The sequence below is a fragment of the Protopterus annectens genome, chromosome 5.part1 (assembly GCF_019279795.1).
Source record: "Protopterus annectens isolate FY-2018-M chromosome 5.part1, PAN1.0, whole genome shotgun sequence".
NCBI classification, from domain to species: domain Eukaryota; kingdom Metazoa; phylum Chordata; order Ceratodontiformes; family Protopteridae; genus Protopterus; species Protopterus annectens.
In genome coordinates, this window is record NC_056736.1 from 146,166,812 (window position 1) to 146,189,959 (window position 23,148).

Genomic DNA, 23,148 nt, shown 5'->3' on the forward strand with positions numbered 1-23,148 from the left:
TGATGAGGACTTCCCCAAAATAAATTTTAAAACAGACTTTCATACAGGAATTCAAGATTCCCAGATCCCCCACCCCTTACAAACCCTGCTAATTATATACACTAATTCTGAAATTACACAATACTGGGGAAAGGGCATGTTCCCTAACCCTGTTGACCATTTGCTTTTTTGACCAAAGTGCATTGACAAACCAGATATCAACATTAAATACAGTCAACTAAATTTCGCAGTCCAACACATACATACACACACATGTATATATCTATATTTCTATATATATATATATATATATATATATATATATATATATATATATAGGTCCACTGTGTAATTTCAAAATACTGAAATCCCGAATTTCAGTATTCCAAAACCACAAAGCCAAAAACCCAACCAACACTCACAAACTCGAAAACACACAACTGCGAAATTCAAAATCCCGCACTCACGCTACACATACAGCACACATATAAACATACACAAACCCCCCCACACAATCAAACAAACTAATCTAAACTACATATAAACAGGGGGGCAAGCCCAACTGCACCCCCCACACCCCCCTACTTATAGATTTTAACTCCGAGATCGCACAAACAGTAACACAAACGAAACTCACATGCACACATCTTACAGTCCCTCAAACACACACAACAGTCACAACACTCACTTATACACACTAAACTCCTAACTAACATACTAACACACACAAACTTACCAAAATAAAACCTAAACATCCACATTCCATACCGCCGGAAGCCGAAATTTGAAATATTGTTACTTCGGTATTTTGAATTTCGCACATCTGCTGGTTTCGGAAATGAGAGTGTTCAACTTTGTAAGTTCGAAATACTGAAATTTGGGATTTCAGTATTTCGAAATTACAAAGTGGACCCATATATTTATATCTATCTATATATATATATATATATATATATAAATATATATATTTTATATATATATATATATATATATATATATATATATATATATATATGGATCTACTTCAGTAGAGCGACTTACCTAAACACCGAAGACCAAAATGCTGAGACAGAAATACCAGAAATGCTACAATAGTGAAACTGACACGATCGAATGCCAGAACCATGAACACACAGTGCATTGATCCCTCTGAGGTATAAAAAATGCCACAAAGATGGAGATCACTGTACAGTGATGATCGGGAAAATCACCCTTGTCTCCACTCTAGTGTGATCTCAGAGTTAGTATAGATAAGTTGCAGGGGGGTGGGGGGCACATCCCCCCCACATGGGGAGTGGGGGGATTGTCCCCTGCAAAGTATTTATGTACCTCAGTGGGATCAATGCACTATGTTTTTGCAATTGTGACATTTGATCATGTCAGTTAGATAGATATAGATATATAAATGTGTGTGTGTGCGTGTGGTGCGTGCGCGCGCGCGCGCGCGCGTGTGTGTGTGTGTGTGTGTGTGTGTGTGTGTGTGTGTGTGCGCGTGTGTGTGTCTGTGTGTGTATACATGTAATGGGAAATTCTGGGTTTGTCACAGATATGATAGTATTGCCAAGCTTGGTGAAAATGCATCCATTCTAATCCAAAAAATCAAGTAACAGCAACTACGGCCATTGCCTTCCTGTAATGGCAGCCATGGACATGTTCAGACATATCTTGGGCACATCCAAACTATACTTGTTATTTCCATCCTAAAAGGTAGATCTATTTTGTATGATGGATCAAAATGCTTTATGGTTATAAAAGCCCAGACATCTACATAATCATGTGCGACCTTCTTGTTGATTTATTCTTTTACACACAGGGTGCCCATAGAAAGTAATGGACAAATCCACAATCTATCTTATGCAGTTGTTTGGCAAACATGCTACCTTGTATGCTGCATGATCAAATGTACAGAGACATCCCATAGAGCTCTAAGGAAAGCCACAAATGGTGCAGCCAGACAGTCAGATCTTTTCTCTCTTTGCATTTTTGTTTGCAGTGACTGACATTGTGTACTCATATTTACATGTTTTTCTATCAAAAATATGTGTGCCAGTAATAATATCTAATTTTGATTCCTTCCATGGCCATGTCATACATTTTGTAGCTTCTGTTTTTGATCTTGATGATATGGTAGTATTTGTTGAACAAACTTTGTCTTAAGAATACAAAAATATAGTATACCACAAGGACAAGTATCTGTGCACCAGCTAGACTATTTGTGGATTATGTTAGATATCAAGAAGACTAAAATGATATAACACTAAAATATAAATGAAAAGTGTGTGTGTGTGTGTGTGTGTGTGTGTGTGTGTGTGTGTGTGTGTGTGTGTGTGTGTGTGTGTGTGTGTGCGCACTTGAGCGCACACGCTTGTGCATGCATGCATGTATGTGTGATTGATCAGTTCAGTTTTGTAGGAGAGATGGAGCCACTTGTACCTACTGGGCACAGGCCTTACCCTGGATGTGAAGGGGAAGACCCACTGAAATGGCCTTTAATTCAACATCATACTAGACTCATAGGCTAAGAAGATCATTTAAAAAAAAACATGCTGCAAAGAATATTGGTGATTCCTTATGTTCCAATATATAGAAGGAATATGCCCAAATAAAAACATGAAGAGTAAAGTCATGAAGTTAAATCAAGAGATTTTTCTTGCAGGTATCAGTCTGGTTTATGCTCTGACCTAAAGATATTAATGGGCAAGAAAGCTGATGCGGTAATCAGAAATATGAACTCATGGGTATAGGAGAACTTCAGCAAGACCATCAAGAATAACTTTCAGATGGCTATTCAAAAAAAAAACTTCTGAATTCCATCTTACTTCTTTGTTCTCTTTAGACCTATATTATTCTGAAAATAAATACAACCTTCTTCCACTACTCCCATAAAGCTGTTAGCCTGAGTGGGGGCAAACCAGGCCCTGTAGCAGTTCCTCATAGTTGTCTGAAAAATGCCCCATCAAGATAAAAATATTATTGAAACAGAATTCCAGCATTTTCAAAATATAACTCACTGCCTCTACATCTTTTAATACATTTTTCAAAATCACTAAACTTAATTTATACTATACAGAAGAATATAACATATTAATATCAGCAGTAACAAACCTGAAACTTTCTTCTCATTTAGTATAGCTAATTTCCTATAATAAATGTGCGCTGTCCCTAATAAAAGAATGCTGTGCAAAAACAAAAGGCTGTAACATAATTTCATTAACAAACCACCTGCTTGAGATACATAGGCCTTCCTTTTGGATCGTCTTTGTTTTTAAGTACCTTAGAGAGGGAGTAAGTTATTACCGAATTAGTTGTTTATGCATTTTTTTTTCTGTAAATACTCCCTCAGCAGCCCATAATCCATTACATTCTGTAAGACCTTATAAATATCATTCAAGGGTCGGTCTCTCTGTTAATTTTTCATATCCCAACGTATTATTTAAAAGATATTTTAACCCTTTACACAGCTGCTACATCCCCACCTTTATCTTCTGGCTTAATGATAACTAAAACATCCTTACTTAAATTCTCCAAAGGTTGCCACTCTTCTTTTTTCAAATAAAATTTTTGAATCATCTTATATTTCTTAAAACATTGCTCTGTTTCTTTCTTAATCACATTATAATATTGCTGCTTTATTAATAAAATGCATTATCAAACATGTGTCTTTTCTTCTAGTAGGCTACAGAATTTTTTTTTATGTTAGAATAGAAAAGAACTCTGCCACCTACTAGAATTTCCTCTGCAAAAAAAGAGTGCAAAGCTGATATCCTTATGAGAAGTAATTAGCACCTCACACACTGCTACCTACAATTCCTGTTGGTTGTCACACAACTCAAGGATTTCACTGTTTCCAGGCAATCCTTATAAAGAAACTGCAGAATATAGTCTAAGCTCTTGTTTTAGGAAGGCAGATAAGACATTAGATCCTGGTTCATAATACACTTCAGTACACAGGAGAAAAAATTCTCTCTTAAATTGTAAACTTGGGGATATGCATTGAAGCAGAGGCTGTTATGGTGGGTTAAGGCAATGAACAGCCAGAATGGTGTATAAATAAGCAGCTGAGTACAAAGTCATTTCTTCTCTGCAAGGCTTCATTTTAGAGTAGTCCATCAGCTATGGCATATCACATCCTGCTGTTCATATTCTGAATAGAAAAGTTTATATAACAGATACATTTTCCAACATTTCCCATGACCTCCTGCTTGTTCATAAATGCCAAGAATATATTTCTTCCTGTTGACCAAGCAGTGTCTGCCTCAAAGAGTTTTGTCTTTATCCAGTTGAAACCGATTACCAAAGTACTGTGTTTATTCATAAGGAACATTTTTGAGACATTGCCATGTCATAGATTAATAAAACTACTACAATGACATTAATGCACAAGACAGATACATTTTGGTCTGGTATGAGCACATATATTAATAATAAGGTGGAATCACAAACATAATAAACTAAGTGAAACACATCGATTTGCATTATGGAAAATTATATGCAAGTGAAAAGTGCTTGCTGATTTTATATCTTTATGTAATGACAAATGCCTATGGTAATAATAAAATGGTCAACACAGAACACAACCAGCGCAAAAGTTAAACTGCAAATAAGTAAAATGCAGGCAGGCACAACAGTCCAGGATAGAACCACTTTTAATAAAACAGCACTTTCATTTGTAAATAATATTAATAGACTATATATATATATATATATATATATATATATATATATATATATATATATGATACCACATCACCAATAATTAACCAATCAGCATACAAAGTTGTTTACATGCATAATAAATAACATAAAAAAACTAAAAGGTTAGAAACCACTCAACATGTTTTTTGTAATATATGCAGCTACATGGATATGCACATATATTCACATCCAGTTTCAGCAGAGCAATAATTTGTTGTATCTTTCGGCTTTTCCCGTTTAGGGGTCGCCACAGCAGAGCAATAATTAAAAACATAAAAATGCTAATACGTGAAACAATTGTTGCCACTAAAACCATGAAGTAAATAAAAGATATACAACAATCTATTTGCTTTTGAAGTTGAAATGCTGTTAAGAGATAACTTGTCATTAAGATCAGAGAGTTGATTAACATTTAATTTGCCAACATAACTCCCTGGCATTCAAAAAGCACTCCCCAAGGACCAACTATATCAGAGGGAAGAACCTTCTCCAAATCACAAAATAAAGACTGTTTAAAGTCATTACAGTAGATAGAATGTAAAACTAATACATTACTAAGGTCACATTTTCTCATAGCATAAGTATGCTCATAATTTCTTATTCACAACTGACATTCAGACTTACCCACATAAAATGATGAGCAGGTCGAACATAATACAATATAAACAACCCTTGCAATATTACAATGAAATCTCATGTTATTCTCAATGCTCCTCAGATAAGATGGAAGATCAAAGCAAGATCAGTCCATAAATAAAACAACACTGGGTCAAGGCCCACATTTATATACTATAATAGGTGTTAAAGGGATGGAAATTTCTCCATAATAATTTTAATATTTTTCCCTTTTTTATTAACAAATGTTAGGGATCCCGGGATTCCTCAGCTTTTAAGCAATAAAAGTATCAAAGTAAAATTTCCATTCTTAGCAATAACGTCCTTAACTTTATTACTATTGTGTCCATATGGAATAATCATAGCCCTTTGTATCCCCCCTTTAAATTGGTTCATAGGTTCATAGGTTCATAGGTAGGTACTAGGCTATCGGCCCTGGGACCTATACAAGCCCAGCCAAAAAAGTACCCTGGCTTTTGCCACCCAAGAAAAGTATTTTCCTGTGCCACTGTCGAGCAGAGCCACAGAGGTGATCCCTGGGGTGAATTTCCTATTTCCCATCCAATCATCAAGATTTTTCTTGAAGAGTGCTAATGAGGAGCTTTGTTTGATATAGATAGGTAGTTTATTCCAGAGTATGGGAAGTCTCTGAGACAGGAATCTATCCCTCCGGCATGTTTTGTTTATTGTGGTGACAAGGTTTAGGTTGCTAGAGCATGTAGCTTGGAGGGATTGGGATTTCTTTAAGTGGAGCATGTCCAACAGCTCAGGGTTTGACATAGCTTTGTATGTTAGGCAGAGATCACCTCTGAGTAGGCGATACGCGACAGAGTAAAGCTGGAGTTTTTTGAGACGGTCTGCGTAGGCATCTATTTGAGGCCGGTAATCCTCTTTGTGAGGTATTTGTGTGGCCTTTCCAGTTGTTGTAAATGTCTTGTGAGGTACATACCAAAAGGGGCATTGTACTCTATAATGGGTCTAATGAGTGATGAGTAGAGAGGAACAACGACCTGTTTTTTTCTGGATGAGAAACCTTTTGTGATGAGGTGTGCCACGTAGAAGGATTTCCTGACTACTGTGGCGATGTGATTATCAAAGGAGAGACTACTGTCCACCTGTGTCCCAAGGTCTCTTATTACACTTTTGGTGTTAAGTATACTACCACCTATGTTGTAGTTCATGGGTACAGAGTTTTTACCAAAGGGGATGACAATGCACTTTTTGGCATTGAGCTTGAAGCCATGGCTTTGACACCAGGCATCTGTCTCAGTGAGGCCCTTTTGTAGGATGTCCACATCATTAGGAGTTTTGATTATGGCTCCTAGTTTGCAGGCATCTGCGAACTTCATTAGCCAAAGACCTTCTGTGTTAGTCTGTACTTCAGAGAAGTAGATACCAAACAGGAGAGGACCCAGGACTGAACCTTATGGTACTCCACTTGTCACTGGTCTGAAGTTGGATTTGGAGTCTGCTTCTTTCACAGTGTGGGTTCTGTCAGTGAGCCAGTTGGCAACTCATCTTGTGACATAGGGATTTATACCTAGTTTAGTGAGTTTATCTATAAATCCAGAGTGGAGGATGGTGTCAAAAGCCTTGGCAAGATCTAGATAGGCTGTGTGAACCACCTTACCATTGTCTATGGCTTTGTAGACTGCTTCAAAGAAGTCTATCAGGTTTAGGAGACATGATCTGCCTTTTACAAACCTGAACTGGGTGGAGCCCAGAGTTTGGAGATTACCAATGTCTTTGTTTATAAGTTCCTTGCAGACCAGGCTTGTCAGGCTAATGGGGCTGTAGTCCCCGGGATCCTTGGTGGCTCCCCCTTTGTGGAGTGGGTAACCATCGCTGTGCGCCATTCAGCAGGCACAAAGCCTGAGGTGAGGCTATGATTGAACATGGTACTTAGGTGGGGTGCCAGTTCGTTCTGTAGTTCATGTAGAACGCAGCCTGGGATGTTGTCTGGTCCCATGGATGCTGTGTTCTTGGGTTTGGAGAGTGTGGTTTTTACCTGTGCAGCCGTGATTACAGGAACTTTGCAATCTTCCAGTATAGAGATGGCTCTTTAGGGGGTGAGAGGGTTTTTTATTATGAGTTGTCATATTAAAATTATATAAATTCTTCTTTAGGAGTAAAATAGTGCATTTAGTTTTGTGGCCCTCAAAAACTGCCTTCCTAAAAAAAAAAAAAAAAAAAAAAAAAACTGCCTTCCTATCTTCATCTACAATCTCCTTAGGGTAAACTCTTTCTGCAGACTTCTTAGAAAGTTTATCAGCCTTATACTCCTTGTGGTCTTTTTTCTCTTTTGTAAATTCAGATTTTGTCTGCCTTCTGTATAATTCTTTGAATCAGGGAGCATGGATTCAACTATAAAATCCTGGTGTGAGCACAGATCCACCCATAAAATCCTGGTGGGAGCATAGATCCAGCCATAAAATCCTGGTGGGAGCATAGATTTAACCATAAAATCCTGGTGGGAGTATGCATGACCTCAGACATAGTATTTCTTGACATCTTTAAAGATTTATAAGTAGACAGCTATGAGGAAGGAAGCAACAATTGCTACTCATACAGAGCACTGCTTTAACAAAATAAATAAATTAATTAAAAAATAGACTGGAAAATATATGCATACCTGTTGCTTTTTTTTTTAATTCCTTTGCACCTGTCAGAATTTGTCCTTGACTCTCTGACGTCTTTCAGTTACTTTGTCCATGAGGTAAGACAGGCTATATAGATGTTCATGCTCCTTCTAATTTTATGGGGAATGACTGATAAAATTGTTTTAATAAGCAGCATACACCACTGTTATTATTTAATTCCTTGTAATGATTCTACTTCCAGTGGACATTTTTCTGTTATGCATTTAAGCTACATGTAACACAAAGGTCATGCTCATTAGCATGGATATATTTTATCACTTTTACATGTCTCAGTATTGGTTGGACTGTCGTGAATATCTAGTTAGAATACAAAATCATGGGTGCATGCTTATGCACATTGTTCCAAATGTTGTTTGCACTTTATATCACACTTAAAGTTAATGCTTTGAAAGAAATTTTTGATTTCAGACAATTTTACTTCAGAAATGTGGAAGAGAAAATGTTATTTTCTAAATATAGTATTGTGCTCAAACTGAAATGGCAAATGTCTATGCTACATAGCTATTCCTCCTTCAGAAACTATAGCTCTTTGCTTGTTTTAGACAGCAGATTTTCATCGAACATGGATTATTATTATTTGTAAAAGCAGAGAAAACAGCATTAGTTTAGCCCATGTTCTGTCAGGTGTTTTGAGAGAACACATTTTGTATAGCCCGTGTTTTCCCTTGGATCGAAAGCATGATATATAAATAAATAATCTGGATGTAGCAGATTAGCACATAGCATATGTTGAGATTGTTTTGTGTATTTTACAGTTCAGAGGGAACTGCCTGTTTCTCTACCAGCATTTTATTTTCTGAATATGTACTGTTTATGTATTTTAAACAGTAGTTTGTATAGTAATATATGTCTAGAAAACTACTCTTTTGTCCTGCTTATATTGTTTTTCCTAAGGAATGACTATTGCATGGACAGTAAGTGATGTGCATTCTCTAGTTCTGGTCTCATAAGCATGTTGCTCATGTAAAATAGCTGAAGGAAAATAAGGTAATCTGTTTCTTCTCTAATGCTATTCAGCATTTTTAAATAACCTCTATGTAAAGAATTAGCATTATAGACTTTCTAAGAATGTTAACAAATTCATAAGACTATACACTTCTAAATATAACAATAAACAAAAGAAAACACTTCTAAATATGTAAGCACAATTTGTAGCAGTGCTTCTACTATCATTTAATGATTTGTTAAATATCACTGCTAAAATACTGTAACTTGATGTTGAAGGGGCTTTTTATCATGCATTGTTAATAAAAAAGTATCACATACTTGGAAAGTATTACTCAGTTTGCAAAAGACACATTAGAGTCTCTAGAATCTCAACAATGAAATGCTGGTGTTTTTCAATGTAGCTTTACTGGTTTTCAGTTTTCTGTAATGACAAAAGCAAATGATGTAATTGTTTTTTTATATGTTATTTTAAAATTCTTTTATTCTTCAGTATATCTTTAAACTTATTTCCAGAGTGATGCTTATGTTATCTGGTTCTTGTTCTCCATACATTTTCTTAGAATAGTCCCTTTATTAAGACTATAATTAATTCTTCTAATACTGAAACATGTTCGCACAGTTTAGCATAATTAGATTACCTCTGGCACTTGCTGAACCGATGCTTACTTTAGCTTTGATTTTGCATTATTATTTTTTAGACACTGACCATCATTATTTACTTAAGTCTATCTAATTTTACACACTGACATGATTTAGTGTATTTATCTATCTTAATTTATTTAGTATAGCTAGCAAATGATGCCGAGATTTAGTCATTACCTTGCCTTTTTTAACACAAATTTCCTCATTTTTTTCACTGATCTATTTGCAGTTTTTGTTCAACTTTATTGAACAGCCATAATGCACTTTTTTCTGAGAGATCTTTTGCTAGGCAGGATGAAATGTTGCCCTTCATCCATAAGTGTTTACCTTGGCTGTATAAATACTCACCATTGACATTATTTTTATTTTCATTTCGGATTCTTACTTTTTTACTTCCTTGAATTATTTTTTGACAGTGGTGCATTTTGTTTTCACATCAGTACAGCGTTTAACATTGTATTTCTGAGCTACAAAGCATGCTTAAATTTCACTTAGACTTGGTTCTTGGTCTACAGGTATACTTAAGGGGCACAACCTTGCACAGTCAAAGGATACCATGAATGTTTACAGATGTAAATGTCCAACTGAAGGCCCATATATTATCTCTATTTTTCAAATGCACAGTCAACTGTTTAGCAGAATCATATCAGGTGCCAGTCTTTATTCTGAGTCTTTTATGACTGAGACTAATTCATGGTCACAAAAAGTTTGATTTAATAGATTTGTTTATAAAGATCAAGATTGTTATACCTCAGAGAATTCACTTCATATCATGTTTTACCACATTTAATGTGCAGCAATCATGGGTTTATAAGGTTAAACTAGTGCACAGATGATTAATAATAGATTAAACAAAGCAGACATTATATAAAACTAATTGGAGTGATACATTCAGTGGAAAGACTGCTGAATGAATGTTGCAAGTTTTTAAAGGAAAATTGTTTAAATGCAAAAAAATAAAAAAATAAAATGCTTTAATATCAGGATTTAGGCAAACAAGGCTAGTAGGATATATTTCCATAAAAAGGTACTTCACTAAGATGAGAGCTAGAATTATAACTCTGAAATCTGAAATAAACAAACTGGACAGACAAATTAACACACTGTGAGATAAGATCGGAGAAATTTAAAGGTTGGATTTATAAAGGTTACTACAAAGTATAGACTATGCACACACATAGTGTAACCTTTCTTAGTAAATAGACAGCACAAAAACTTTGGTAGGGTGGTGTTCTTGAATTCAGCTGTACAATTTGTGGTAACATTTATTAATCCATCTTAAAATGTATATAAAAATATTTAGCATAACAGGAAACCACTCTATAGATATATAACATTTGGTAGGAGTAAAGATATACAAATTAATAAGTTGTATGTAGATTCTAAAATGTATTCTTAAATGACAATGAATTTTATATATATATATATATATATATATATATATATATATATATATATACATATACATATATATATATATATATATATATATATATATATATGTATATATATAGGTTTACCACCCATATAATCGAATTTCAAAACAGCAAGCCCATAATAGCAAAATTCCATTTAATCGAAACCTCAGAATATCAAAACCTGGAATGTCGAACTATGCAACTTACAAGAAGTATGGTCTTCACATAAAGGAACATATCTGCATTTAAACACAGGCTACAGGAAATCTGTCTCAGCAGTTCTGCCGGGTGCAAGCCCCACTGCACCTCCCCCTAAATTATATACACCAACTCCAAGAGTGCACTACAGTGAGAAAAGGGTAAATTTCTTGATCTCCATTTAAAACTGCTGAGACAGATTTACTGTAGCCTGTGTTTAAACGGAGAAGTGTTCCTTTAACTGAAGACCGGACTTCTGGTAAGGTGTATAGTTTGATGTTTCAGGGTTTTGATTAAACAGAGTTTTGCTACTATGAGCTATGCATAACAGTATGACTCCACAAAGGTGTTAATAAATTGTGCTTGTAGCATCCAGGTAACTTCAGGTACTAAAATTAAGTTGTATTATATTGAAAAGGAAATAGGTGAGCTGGACCCAAAAAGCACAGGTAGGAGATGGAATTAGTAATAAAGATCTGAGAGCACTTCACCATGAACCTACATTATGCATATTATTCATTGGGAAATTGAACGCATGACTTGTTATACCCTTCTTTAAGGGAAAAAGAAAATAGAACAAACAGAGTCATACAAACCTATAAGGTTACTTTCTTGTTATGGAAAGTAATAGAAAAAGAGGTTTGAATCGATTATTATCAGAAGTGGAAAGGTTGGGACTTGAAAGCATGTATCAGCATGTATGAGTTGAAAAGATCTATAACTACATGTAATATAATAGCACAATAACATCTATAAATGAGAAAGGGTGCTGTACTGTAATTCATATAGACTTAACTTCATGATTTGAATGGTTCATACATAATACACCGATCAATAAATTAGAAAAACTAGGTATTAGTGGAATATTGATATGATAGACAACCAAATGGCTTACAAATAGGACATGTCACATATCATGTAGCATTTGGACAGATAAAATTATTGTTTACAGTCACTAGGCTCATACTTTTTTTAGGTTTTATCTTTCAAATATATCTTTCCTTCATAAGTGTTTTATAGTCTGTATGCAGATGAGTTGAAAATGTGTAAACTGATTACATCTGTTACAGATAGGGCATGCCTGCAAAATAATTAGACTAAATTGACAATTTGGGCTCAGGAGAAAATATGCTGATAAACACATCAGAAACTAGTACATAAAATCTGGGAGACATAGATTAAAGGGCGAATGTTTAATAAGGTTCAGAGAAATTGAAACTGTAAATTAATTTAAGGACCTTCGTACATTGATAGTTCCAGCTTTGTTTTTTTTTCTGATTATATCAACTGTTTGTTTAATGATAGTTATAAAGCTATAGGCTGTATAAAAATATTTATAACATCTAGAAAATTAGACATGACAAAAGCATTGTTTGTTCATTACATTAGACCCAAATTAGAGTATGTAATAATAATATGGAAACCTTATAAGAAAACTAGCATGAGTAAACTGAAAGGGTACAGTGGAAATATACCAAGTATTCATGGATGAGAAAGTTTAAGTTATTATGAAAGATAAATATATTTGAACTTGTACAGTGTCTCATATAGATGTTTAACAGGAGATCTTATTCAGGTACATTAGGCATTTAGAAACAACTTCAAAAGTAGTAAGAATTACCAGACAGCTTGTGCAGGATATTATATAGGAATGACAGATGTACTAACTGGTTCCCTGAGAGATTAGCTGATGCATGGAATACACTACTAAATTATATTAAAACAAACATTAGTTTTAGATATATTTAAGAACAAATTGAACACATTATGAGAACGACTGTCCTGGAACACTGGCAGGGCAGAAGAGGATTATTGACTGTGCCTGTATGTATAATTGTATGTATGCAGTTATGTGTGTATTTTGGCATCAAACATAGTGGAGTAGCAGTAAGCAATGCTAAAATATAGAAATGTACACTCTGTACTTCCTACTGAGACTAGAATCTGATGGAGTTTGTGAATTGCTATATTTCATAGAAGTTCAGAAGCAACATAAGGCTAAACATATTTTTGTGTTCACCACTGGTGTGCTATGAATGCATGACCATGGATATATGTTCTGCTTGTATATTTCAGGCTATGTTGTAGTGCTAAGGAACACTAGTAGTGATTCAAAGTAACATGTAGGGCATGATCACCAGTCTGCCATTTTGTAATGAACTTGATTTATGGTCATGGTGGCTGATGCTATAGCACATGTTTGGTTTATTAAGCAGAGCAATATCATGCTATTTTCCTATACAACCAGTTTAGGGAGTAGCCACTGGGACCATAATGTAAGATGGATGTCTGTTATGGCCTTGCACACCAGCTGACTAGGGTGACAAGCATCACCCATACTATTGAGTAGTACAGACAATGATATAACCACATGTTTAACCACTGCCCTGTAGATCTCCAGGTGTGGAAAGTAGAGGCTAGACAGGAATGTCACAAATTACATAGTGACTGCTTGCATTTCTAGTGTGAGTCATACTGTTGTTGATAATCGTTTGTCTGTCTTTCCTAGCTGTGTTGCTAATAGGAGTTGTTCTTTTTCCTGACTGATTCTAGGGCATGCAAGGTTAGTTGTTGTGGATGAATGTCTATATGTTGTGTGTGCTGTTGGCAGCTCTTTGTTGTTGTGGCACTGTATTGTCTGTGGGACAGGACACATGCAGTTTACCTTAGAAATTATCATCACCATTTCATGCTTCTGCTTTTGCTTGACTGCTCATACCTTTAGTAGTAGAGATATTTCTGCTCCATTGCATCTACATGTCATGATGTGGACTATAGTACTGGATATGGGCATCCTGTCCTGCTTCTGTTTCTTTGCACTTTCGCATTGCAGTACACTATCTTACTGTGACTGTGGTAAACAGCTAGGGTTTGTGCTTGCTTGCACATATGCGTACAGCTGTAGCATCCCACTATAATCTGCAACTTGGTCACACTTGTATAGGATGTGTGATTGCTTGTACATTTGTTATGCCTTTCAGCATGGACAGAGAGTGGAAGATGTGGCTAGCAAATACAAAAGGCAGCAAAGCCTAATAGTACAGCAGGGTTACTGGCACCCAATTTCCAGATTTGCAATATGTGTTTCATACCAGCTACAGGTCTTCTTCACTAATGACATCCCTCTCTTGGTGTCTCCTTTATGCTGGTCTTGAGAAAGTTTACTTTCTCCATATATCCCTAATGAAACATTGTGATCACCTATCAAGATTAGTGTTTAAAGGCTGCTAGGGAAGTGCCATGCTTGATATGAAAGACCAGTCTGCTGCTGACATGGGGAATACTTTGGGTTTGATATCTGTCATCCATTTTGTGTTCTTAATTTGGTAGCATAGGTTTACTTCTCTAGAGCAGACATTTATTTGCTTTTCCATTGGATCCAGCTAAGTGCAGGAGTTCAAAGAGTGCTGGATTTCTTATAGCACAGATGGCTAAGCAGAGTTCACTACTCAGGAGTCAGCGTGATGCTGAGTAGAAGAAAATAAACTATTAGTTACCTGGATAATCTCAGCAAACATACAACCCCTTTTTAAAGATGATCTGAGAATAATGTTTGGTTAAGACACTTGCTCAGCATCACAGAGCTGGAAAATGGAGGCTGTGAGAATTAAACACAAGACTACTGCAAGATTTAGTGGTGCAGTGGTAGTGTTGTTGCCTCACAGCAAGAGGTTCTCCGGTTTGATTCTTGGCTGGGTTGCCTTCTGTGTGGAGTCTGCATGTCCTCCCTGCATTCATGTGGTTTCCTCCCATGTCACAAAGACATGCGTCTGGAGCTTTTCTCCCTGGGCCTCCACTGAAAATTGGCTTTGTTCCAAGTCGGACTTTCCCAGTAAACAAATGTTAAATAAAATATATAAATAAAATTTAGGCCTAGTAGTCAAAGCACCTTTATTCTGTCTAGAATTCCATTAAGTTTTACTTACATATTTAGCCAGAGCTGTTACTGGTATGGAAATTCTACAATTAATATATTTGTTACAGGTATAATTGTATGAAGCAAAAACATGATTTTTTTTTCATTCAAGGGATAAAATGATAATGTGGCATTTTTGGATGACCATTTAAAATGCTAGATACAGATATGACCACCTTAAACGTGTAAGTCACATAAAGACTTTTTTTTGCTTACTTTATAACCTTACATATCTGTGGGTATTTTATAACACTGTGTAAAAGGACAGCCTTACTCAAAATCATTTAATGCTATTACATCTGTTGGAGTTGGTCAGGTTCATGCCCCATCACAGTGAAAAAGAATATCTGAATTGCTGTACTTGATAGACGCAATAATCATTCAGTTGTGTTAAGTTGTAAATTACTTTCTAGGACATAAAGTATTCTTTACAGAATTTAGTTCAAGGCATAATTGAATGTAAATCTACAATCTAGCCAGAGATGATGTAATGGAAATGCATTTACATTTTGGAATGTGGTATACTGCAGAGGATCGACTGAATTAAAATTCTTTTGTTTGCATGCAATACATAGTGATAGCTTGAGTGTAGGTTGCCTTGCTTTAGATAAAATTATTTTGTCATAGCTGAATAAATGCCTTTTTCCTAGAGCTAAATGAACATGTTAGACAATGCTAAAATTTATATTTCTTTATCAAAAGACCATTGCTAATGAAGACCTAGTAGGGCATTAACTGCTACTCATAGCGCTGGGACTGTTTCTCTAAATTTATTTTGGTCTGCTCTGAATCTGACATTTGGTAACTGATGTAAAAATTACATAAGCAGCTTAGTTTTCTCACAGAGAACCATGATTAAAATTCATCTGACTGGCCTTTGTGTAACTTCGATTTCCATTTCCAAACACTTTTTCTTTCTTTCAGTAGATCAGTAGCAAATTGTTACATTTCTGAATAAATACAAGCTGAATATTATCAGGTTATTACTAAAACTGAAGGACTTGGAAAGCACAGATATGCACTTATCTCTCTCCCAGAAAGGTTTAGACCATATTACCATAGAAATGCCCTTTTCGAAAGAACATTTTTGTAACATTTTAATAAGTTGATAGTTTCCATTATAATATTATTTTAGCTAAAATCCATATGCAGCTGCAGAAATAAACTATTTTTATACACAAGATTTCTTTCCTTCTTTCTGAAGGTCCATCCATGAATATGTTGCCAGATTTGCCCCAAAATGTTTGTATCATTGGATGACTATAACCAGAAGACAAGCCAAACATATTTACCATTTATATCCAGAAATGTTATCATTGTTGACCTCAAGAAAAATGATAACCGGGGCATGGCCAAGATGCGCACTGAGTAGCAGCACTTTCTCTCAGCTCTGCCTCTTTAGAATCTCTATGACAGGATTTTTTTTAATTTAACTATCCTATTTATGTTTTTTTTTTTTTTTTTTTACATATTTGGAATCTTCTAACCTTCCTCCAGGATAGTACATAAAAAAATCTTCAATTTTTATATTTTTTCCTGTCAAAAAATACCTGAGATAATCTTCTGGTTTCAGACTACAAAATGAGCTTCACAAAAATTTCTCATCAAGAAACAACTATTAAGAAAGAACATCTATCACTATTATTTAATATCCAAGAACTGGCAATAAAATTTGATAGAATGGATTTGAAACTGGACAATTTTAAAGAAAAGTGTTCACAACAAATGGAAGTACTACATGAAGACCTTAAACAACAAAAGAAGCAGATTACAGGAATAGAAACATCATTAAATGACATGGACACTAGAATTCAAGAAGATGAGCATAATATAGACTTTCTCTTAAAACAAAATACCCTTCTTCAAATAAAAGTTGATGATTTAGAAAATAGAACATGAAGAAATAATATCAGGACCTTTGGATTATCTAATAATATTGAAGAAAATAATATGGAAAAGTTCCTAACTTTCTGGCTTCCTGAGATTTTAGAGCTTCCTGAAGCTCTTTCCTATGGAATAGAAAGAGCCCACAGATATTTGACATCTACAAAAAAGGGTAAAAGCAACTCTACAAAATCTTTTATAGTGAAATTCCTATCATCACATGATAAGGAAATAGTTTTAAAAACTGCATGGGTTAAATCTCCTATTAAATTCAAGAACAATATCATACACTTTGATAATGATTACTCATCATCTTTTACTGCCAAAAGAAAACTTTTCCTACCATTGCTTAAAGAACTTAAAAAATCCCAAATAAAGTATCATCTATTATTTCAGGCCAGATTAAAAATCTTTCTTCAAAATGGTCAAAAAATATTTAATGACTTAGATACTGCCATTACTTTCATTAAGTCAAGCAAGCTCCTTGATAAAACTGAAGAAATGGATTGGTCAAATACCAGCCTTAAGAGAAATGCAGATAATGGTTCTTGGAAAACTTTTGAACATAAAAAGAAGCTCAAAAATAAGTGAATATTAAAAAGTTTTATGCTGGCTTTCTTTTAATCAAATTTTTTCTCATGACCCAGAGGTTGTGGAGATGAAACTGCTTCTACAGGTAAGTGTTGTTGTTTATATACCTTTTTTAATAATCTGTATTTGTTTACTCTGACATTATTACCATATAATATTAGTAAATATAGTTTACATTATTATCTGTGGTTTGAAAATCTATTATTTTAATATGTAAATAGTATTATTTTAGTCTATCATTTCCTTATTCTCTTTTTTATTTATTATTACCATTGATGTTCTGTATGTTTAGAAAGCAATATTCCTGGTGTTTGGCGTCTAAAATGAAAACGGAAGCATAAAGATAATAACATGAAAATGTTCAGTGTTATTAAATTGCCTTTATTGCCTTTTATTTACCTAATGGGTGGTTAGATCTAAGAATGGTTGTTATGTCATTGTTCTGTTCAGTTTATTTCTTGGTTTAATTTTGATGTATGCTAGTGGTTGGAGTGGTGGAGGTTGGAACTGCCTCTGGTAAATTGGTGTGGCTTGGTTTTGGGCTTGGAGTTTAGCGGCTGCTGGGACGATGTTAACATGATGTATTTATGACAGATGTCTGGATAGTCTTTAAAGTGCTGGAGGTGATGGGGCTCCTTTTTTATGTGGGTATTGGCTTGTTTTGAAGCCAATGTTTTTTGCTGAAATGCGGTTGGTAGTCTACTGTTAGTTTTTTATGAGTGGTGGTCAAGTGGTATGCTAGTCCGGAAAGATAGCGTCTATTGCAACCATTGTTTGAAGTGTGAGCCCTCCTTTCTGTTTTTTCCCGGGCATGCTGCGAGGTAATTTGGTGTTTTAATAGTCCAAAGTTACTTACAGCTTCCCTCCTGAACCTCACGGATACAATTCAAAAGTGCAGACTTGAGTTTTAGACTCTTGCTGACAAGCATGGAAATAATGAAAAGCATCATTTCTATGGCAACGTATATCTTGTAATCTCCGAGCTGAAACTTTCTCAGCATCCGGAATCCCAGAACGCAAACTAGTAAACAAAATAGACTGTCTATAGTGCCATCTAGTGAAAAAAAAGGGGAAGGAGAAAAAAAAAAAGAAAAGAAATTAAAAGTTAAAGGAAACTGAATTTAATTACAGCTTTCACTTTTATCAAAGTTTAACATGTAGCATCTATTTAAGCGTAAAAGTAGAATGCATAATATATGACAAGTCTTTTTTTATGTGATCACATCTTTAATCTCCTCATACATACATTACTGGAGAACAGAAATCCATAGACTCAATTTGACCCACATATATATATATATATATATATATATATATATATAAACATTTAATGGAAATTTCAAGCTACATCCACTAAGCTAAAATACTTTACTTTGTACAATAATACCTATAGAAAACTGAAACATATAATCTCAGGTTTCAAACATACATACCACTAGAAATCAGAAATATCATGACTTATTCCTACACAATAATATAGTAATAGAAAATGGGAAATTTTTTTACTATATTCATAACATATGATGATTAGATAAAATGTTAATGATATATTATTTAATAAATCCAAAATGAGATCTTGTTTTAGTACGTTTCTTGAATGACTATATAGAATTGTATTAGGCATTCTATAATTACAATCCTTTTTAGTTGACATATATATTAGTTCCACAATTATACATTTTTATAACAAGTTTTTATTATTACATACAAGCCTAATAATGTAAATGTATGCCTTATTTTCAAGTATGCAGCAATAATATATTTAGGTGGGGATGGGGAGGTTGTTGTTACTAGATGGATTGTTAATTTGAGTGATTGATGTCACTAAAATTAGGAGTTTTTAACTCCAGGTGGGTGTTAGGGGATGTTTGTGTTATGAGTTTGTGTTATAAATTTCTGTTAATAGTTCTTATAGGTTCATAGGTTCATAGGTTTATACTAGGCTATCTGCCCTAAGGCATTTATAAGCCTAGCCCAAAGTTATGTGGCTTACGCCACCCCTTATGTTAGAAATAATGTGCCCATTAGTTTGTTGTGCCTCTGTCCAGCAGTGACACAGAGATGATTCCCGGGGTAAACCTACGTTCTCCCATCCACCGGTCAAGATTTCTCTTGAACAGAGCCAGCGAGGTGCTCTGCCTCACATGGACCGGGATTTTATTCCACAGCATGGGGAGTCTCTGGGTGATAAATCTATCCCTCCAGCACGTCCTATTTATATCCGTGCTAAGGTTTAAGTCACTTGCTCTAGTGGTTCTGGTGGATTTGGATTTTTTGAGGTTGAGCATGTCCATTAATTCCGGGTTGGTCATGGCCTTGTATGTCAGGCACAGGTCACCTCTGAGCAGACGGTATGCAACTGGATAGAGTTGGGGTTTCTTCAGTCTGGCAATATATGACAGGTTTTGGAGTCCCTTTATCCTTTTGGTGAGGAACTTTTGGGGTCTCTCCAATTGCTGCAGGTGTCAGGTGAGATACATCCCAAATGGGGCATTGTACTCGATCATTGGTCTGATAGGTGAAGAGTACAGGGGATTAAGATGTTCATCAAATTTTATAGGGTTGAATTTAATATATTTTCTTGGGAAATTGTTTTGTATAATTCATGTACAGCTATTAATAGTATTCCTTACAATCATTGTTTATTGTATTCTAAAATATGGAAAAATGGGAAAAATAGTCAACAAGTATTATTAAGAAATCAAAATATTTTATGACATCTTTAAATTGTATATCATTAAACATTAATGGATTAAATAATCCTAACAAGAGAAGATCTTTGAATAAATGTCTTAAGTTACATAATTCTCAATTAATATTTCTCCAAGAAACTCATTTATTAACTGAGGACATTACAAAATAGGATACCAAATCTTATAGAATATTCATTAGCTCTGAGCATTCACAAAAAAAGAGGAGTGGCTATATTATGGAGGAATACATTACCTATGCCTAAAAAAATGGACACATACAAAGATAATAAAAGGCTGTTATCTTCAGTTGTTATAGAGTTTAGCAATAAAATCTTGACTTCAATAAATTTATATTGGATACCTGGCATTGGATTAAATACGGTAAAACAGCATATAGACCATATAGTACAGTTCTCTAAGGGCAACATTATTTTAGCTGGAGACTTTAATTGTATTTCAGATATTAAAGAGTCTAGTACTAATGGCAAAAGAAAAATTCTAGCAGTAGCTAAACTATTAAACAAATTCTCTGATTCATACTTGTTGAACGATATGAATAATTTTGCAGATGCTAAATCACTGTTCTATACATTCTACTCACATAGACATAATTCATATTCAAGAATACATAGGGTTTTAATTTCTAATAGCCTAATTGGTTCTCTATCAAACTCAAAAGTGATTTTATGTCCCCTTTCAGACCATAATTCCATAACTTTTGACCTTGTAGTATATTTTAACTTTAATGTCCAAATCAAGAGGATACCAGCTTACATAACTAAACTAAAATACTTTACTAACTTTATCTCTACAGAAGTACAAAATTTTATTGAACTTAATAACACTCATGAAACTTCTGAAATATATATTTGGGATGCCCTAAAAGCCCACCTATATGTTAGAATTATTGATTGGTATAAAAAGAAAAGGAACTCATGGGATAAAGAACTCCAAGACATACAATCAAAATCAGATAGTTTAAAACTTGATGTTTCGAGAGATTTAGATAAGAAAGTAAGAAGAAAAGAAATAAATACTTTGAACAATAAATACTTAGAAATATTAAATCATAAAACCATGATTCATTTAGAGAAGCTTAAACTTATACATTTTTTCTATAAATCCTTGATCTATGAATATTTTAGCCAACAATACTAAAAGGTTAAATATGTTTAATCATATTAATGAGATATATTCTCCAATAAAAGGAAAAATGGTTTCTGGATTACATAATATACTAAATGAGTTTAGAGATTTTTAAATAAATGAGTCTAATACCACAATTAATACCAGAAGGGATATTCAATCATTTATCAATAAAAACATAAAAAATAGGCTATCAGAAGAACAAGTAAAGGTAATAGATAAACAAATATCTTTTAAAGATATACAAGATCAAATTACTAAGCTTAAACAAAATAAAGCACCTGGGAATGATGGTAGCATCTCTGAAATCTATAAAATTCTACCTGCCAAAGCTTTAACATTGTTACATATGGTATTCAACATAGCCCAAGATAAAAATATAGTACCCCCTTCTTGGAAGTACACTTTTATTTCCCATATATTAAAACCCGACAAAGACCCTACAAAATGTTTTCATACAGACCCATTTCCTTGTTAAACATAGATTATAAAATGTTTATTGCTATTTATGCTGACAGACTTAAATATTTTTTACCTTACCTAGTAGACATGGACCAAACAGGCTTTATAATTAATAGAACTTCTTATGATAACATTAAAAGAACAATAACTGTAATTGAATCAGTGAAAATCTTAAAAAAATAATTTAACTCTAGTCAGCTTAGATATCAACTGTGCTTTCAATTCAGTTAATTGGGAATATCTATTCATTTTATTGAAGGAATTAAATTTCTCTAGTAATTTTATTAATCTTATCACTCAACTATATAATGGAAGTCAAGCCTATATAAAAATCGATACAAATGTATCCCAGAATATACCTATTGTAAAAGGAACCAAACAAGGTTGTCCTCTATCTCCTCTTTTGTTCACATTAATTATGGAACAATGGGCAAATTTAATAAGAGAAAATAGAAATATCCAAGGTTATAATCTATGTTCTAATGTAACATCAAAAATTAAAATGTTTGCTGATAATGTATTAATTACCCTTAGTGGTAATAACCCTACATTGCACAAATTGTTTAAAGACATGGATATATTAAAAAAAACTAGGGTCTTACTTTTAATAATAATAAAACTCAAATTCTTCTAATAGGTTCAAAAAGTTATAGTATACAAGATGAAGATAAAAAGTATATACCTCAATCTCAACAAATATATTTAGGTATAACTATTACTACTGATATTAAAGACATTTTACAAATAAAGTATAACAACTATAGAAAATGTAATAAATAAATGGAACTAAATTATGTTTACAATGGATGAGAAACTTTCCATCATAAAGATGATATTGCTTCCTAAAACTTTATATGTAATTTAATCTATATCTATTAATCCTACAAATTATTTAATAAAAAAGGTTTAACACACTGATTAAAAAGTTTCTATGGCATCCAATTAAACCTAGGATTGCATTATCTTATCATATGTATAGCTGGGAAATGGAGGCATATATTTACCAAATCTAGAAATTTATTCAATCTCAGTAATTAAAACAATTTCCTATCTTGTAGATGGAGAATATCTAGCAAAATGGAAAGAGATTATAATAAATTTATCTCAAAATCCTAAAAATAAAAATAATACTCATTTGTCAAAACTAGTAAATAACTCATTCATTTGGAGTTTAAAATATTATTTCACCAATATTCCACGCAAACATTCAAATTTACTTATATAATTTTAATCCTAAAGTCTTTTAAGAATTATATATTTATATATAGATTGTTTGAGAGCTGGTTGTTTCTCATCTATCC